A 4,507-nucleotide genomic window follows, 5' to 3' on the forward strand; every position below is an offset into this window, starting at 1 on the left:
GGGATCCTAGTGCTCCGCCAGTTCTCCCTGAGAGCTCCTCCCTCTACCCCCCTTTGCCAGTTGAGCAGCCGCCACCTTATGTAGCTCCATAGGGAGGAGAAGCTGAGGCGGCCTATGGAGGGGGGGATGGAGCTGGGGGTCCCCCATGGGAATCCAGTGGTTTCCCCCTCCCCAGACTCCTCTACAGGAGAAGATAGACAACCTGGGGAGGCGGGAGGGATGCAGTTAAGGTCTCAAGGAAACAGGGACCAAGTGGGGGAAGCTCCATCCTCCACCACAGGAGGAGCCATGCCAGTTCTGCTGGTCCGAACGGTCGGTGGCCCAGATGGAGTTCAGCAGTATCAATACTGGCCGTTTTCCTCTAACGATCTCTACAATTGGAGGACCCAAAATCCTCCCTTTTCTGAAGACCCTAAGTGTCTAATAGGTTTGGTAGAATCCATTATGTACACCCATTGTCCCACGTAGGAGGACTGCCAGCAGCTATTTCGCACCCTCTTCACAACAGAAGAGCAAGAACGCATCCTGAATGAAGCCAGGAAGAATGTCCTCGGAGAAAATGGGAGGCCCACTACCCTTCAGCCTGCCATCAATGAAGCCTACTTCGCACCCTCTTCACAACAGAAGAGCGAGAACGCATCCTGAATGAAGCCAGGAAGAATGTCCTGGGAGAAAATGGGAGTCCCACTACCCTTCAGCCTGCCATCGATGAAGCGTTCCCCCTCACCCGCCCTAATTGGGATTTTGGGATGGCAGAAGGTAGGGAGCGGCTCCGAGTCTACCGTCAGACGCTTATGATCGGCCTCCAGAGGGCTGCAAGATGACCCACTAAGCTGGCTAAGGCGAAAACAATTGTTCAGGGAGAAACCGAAAGCCCAGCCGCGTATCTGGAAAGGCTATTTGATGCCTATAGGCAATACACCCCTATAAACCCAGAGGCAGAGAACACAGGTCAGCTGTAGTCCTCTCTTTTATTAACCAGGTAGCCTCCGGTATCAGGAGAAAACTCCATAAGCGGGACGATCTGGGGGAGATTTCTATTAGGGAGATGCTGCAACAGGCAGAGAAGGTCTTTAATGCTAGGGAGTCTCTGGAGGACAGGGAGGAGAGGCTAAGGAAGGAGGAATGGGAGATGCAGGATAAAAATAGGAAAGAGGACAAAAAATTTCAAAGAAAAGAGAACAAGAAGCAGAGGGAGAGGGAGGAGATGGCCAGAATATTGGCCGCAGTGAAAGGGAGCCCTGAGCCACCTCAGAGAGAGGACCCCACCCATCTAAACTAGGGCAGGAACAGTGCACCCTGTGCAAAAGATATGGGCACTGGAAGAGAGAGTGCCCACAAAGAAGAACAAGACAAGGAGGGGGGAGCCCTATCAGGACCCACCACCTGGGAGAAGGAAACTGATGGGGATGGGGCTCGGCACCCCTCCCCGAGTCTTGGGTAACTCTGTGCATGGAGGGGACTCCCACCGGCTTCATGGTAGATACTGGGGCACAGTATTCAGTTCTCAATCAAGCTCACAGTCCTCTAAAGCCAGGACGCACAAGCATAGTCCAAGGAGCTACAGGAACTAAGAGGTGCACCTGGACCACCAACAGGAAAGTGGACTTGGGAAGACGTCAGGTTTCCCACTCCTTCCTGGTTGTGCCCGAGAGTCCTGCACCTTTGTTGGGTAGAGACTTACTCACCAAGATCGGGGCACGTATCCATTTTGAGCCTAAAGGGATAAAAGTCATGGACTCAGAAGGACAGCCCCTGCAGTCAGTACATGTGTTGTCTTTATCTCTGGCTGATGAATATCGCCTATTCCCGGCAGCTCTAGAAAAGGGGGGCCAGGAAGACATGAGCTCCTGGTTTCAAGAGTTCCCTTCCACCTGGGCCGAAACTGGAGGAGTCGGCCTCGCTAAGCACCTGTCCCCGGTTGTGGTCCAACTCAAAGCTATGGCCCTGCCCATTCAGGTCCGACAGTACCCGATGCCAGAAGAGGCTAGGAAGGGAGTAGCGCCTCACATCCATAGACTGCTAGAAGTAAAAATCCTTAAACCCTGCCAATCAGCATGGAATACACCCCTGCTTCCTGTGAGAAAGCCTGGCAGTGGAGAGTACAGAGCAGTGCAGGGTTTGCGAAGGATAAATGAAAGGGTAGAGGACATTCAATCCATACACCCTACTTAGCCACCTGCTACCATCTCATGTGTGGTATACCACCCTAGACTTGAAGGATGCTTTCTTCAGTGTCCCTCTTGCTGAAGTCAGTCAGCCCTTGTTTGCCTTTGAGTGGCAAGAACCAGGAGGAGGGAAGACAGGGCAGCTCACCTGGACCAGACTGCCACAAGGCTTTAAAACTCTCCCACCTTGTTCAATGAGGCACTAAGCCAAGATCTGGAGCCCTTCCGCAAAAGGCACCCCCATGTGATTCTGCTACAGTATGTGGATGACCTGTTGCTGGCTATAGCAACTCATGAAGGGTGCATGGAAGCTACGAAGAACTTGTTGGCCGAACTGGGCAGCCTGGGATATCGGGCCAGCACCAAAAAGGCGCACATCTGCCAGAGGTCAGTGTTTTACGTTGGGGTACAAGATAGCGGAAGGAGCCAGATGGCTGACACAAGCAATAAAACAAACTATCCTGACCATTCCTGTGCCCTCCTCTCCCCGGGGAGTGAGGGAATTCCTTGGCTCAGCTGGGTTTTGCAGACTCTGGATCCCAGGATATGCAGAGATAGCCCATCCACTGCATGAAGCCACCAAAGAAGGACCGGATTGGAAGTGGAGTCAGGAACAACAAGAAGCATTTGACAGACTAAAAGAAGCTCTTCTCCAGGCCCCCACCCTGTCTCTGCCAGACCCAGAAAAGCCCTTCATTCTGTTCACAGATGAAAAGAAGGGAGTGGCCAAAGGAGTCCTGGCCCAGCAACTAGGCCCGTGGAAGAGAAAAAAAATGGATCCCAGGGTATGCAGAGATAGCCCATCCACTGTATGAAGCCACCAAAGGAGGACTGGATTGGAAGTGGAGTCAGGAACAGCAAGAAGCATTTAACAGACTAAAAGAAGCTCTTCTCCAGGCTCCCACCCTATGGCTACCAGACCCAGGAAAGCCCTTCATTCTGTTCATAGATGAAAAGAAGGGAGTGGCCAAAGGAGTCCTGGCCCAGCAATTAGGCCCATGGAAGAGACCTGTGGCCTACTTGTCCAAGAAGCTGGACCCAGTGGCCTCGGGATAGCCATCTTGTCTGTGCATCTTGGCAGCCATTGCTCTGCTGGTGACTTTTGGCCAGGACCTCAGGGTGACAGCCCCACATACTGTGGAAGGGATCCTCAAGCATCCTCCAGGAAAATGGGTGACAAATGCCAGGCTCACCCACTACCAAGGGCTCCTGTTGGATTCTCCTTGAATCACCTTCTCAGCCCCAGTGACCCTGAATCCTGTCACTCTCCTGCCAGACCCAGACCTGTCAAGCCCCATCCATGACTGTAGAGACATTCTCTCTGAAATCATCCAGGTACGGGTAGACTTGAGAGACACGCGGCTGCCAAATAGTGAACTGGACTGGTATACAGATGGAAGCAGCTTTGTGTGGGATGGGGCCAGAAGAGCCAGAGCAGCGGTAGTGACGCACGAGGGGGAAGTCATTTGGAGCGCAGCCCTGCCCCCTGGCACCTCAGCCCAGAAGGAGGAAATTATTGCTCTCGCAGAGGCACTGGAGAGAGCAGAAGGCAAGTGAGCCAACATTTATATGGATAGCAGGTATGCCTTTGGCACTGTGCATGTTCATGGCACCATCTACTGAGAGAGAGGATTCCGGTCCACAGAAGAAAAGGAGCTGAAGAACTTGCAGAAAGTCCAAAGACTGTTAGCAGCCGTGGAAAAGCCGAGGGTGGTAGCAGTTATACATGTGCCTGGGCACCAGTCCAGAAAGACTCCTGAGGCCATTGGTAACAACTTTGCTGATGCAGAGGCCAGGAGGGTAGCTCTCTTAGACCCCATTGTGCTGGCAGCTCTAGAGGTACCCATACCTGAACTACCCACCCTACCTCCCAGACCTGACTATTCCCCACGGGACCTTGAATGGATAAGAAAACAAGCTCTGGGAGAAAAGCCTGGGAAAGGAGGTTGGAATAGGGACCAGGAAGGTAGACTGATCTTACCAAAAGTACTAGGAAAATACATGCTCATCAACCTACATAGATCCACCCATCTAGGCTGGAAGAAGTTGTTCAGTCTTTTTCAGCACGCGCAGTTGGTATTTCCATACCAGAACGAGGCTGTGCGTCAGATCACTGGGAGATGTGAGAGCTGTGCAAAGCTAAGAACAGCCCCAAAGGGGCTCCACCCGACAGGTACCCGGGAGAGGGGGAGGGCCCCAGGAAGAAGTTGGGAGATAGACTTCACTGAGGTAAAGCCAGGATAGTACGGGTACAAATATTTGCTGGTCATGGTGGATACTTTTTTAGGATGGGTGGAGGCTTTTCCAACTAAACATGAAACTAGCCAGATGGTGGCAAA

General features: G+C 52.6%; 1 pseudogene; it reads left to right on the top strand.

Annotated features, from left to right (window-relative positions):
- Nucleotides 1–1,842: 1,842 nt before the first annotated feature.
- LOC103732679 overlaps nt 1,843–4,507 on the top strand; it is a 6,180-nt pseudogene continuing 3,515 nt past the window's right edge.

This window comes from Nannospalax galili, unplaced genomic scaffold (genome assembly GCF_000622305.1).
Source record: "Nannospalax galili isolate Female #2095 unplaced genomic scaffold, S.galili_v1.0 scaffold315, whole genome shotgun sequence".
Classification (NCBI taxonomy): domain Eukaryota; kingdom Metazoa; phylum Chordata; class Mammalia; order Rodentia; family Spalacidae; genus Nannospalax; species Nannospalax galili.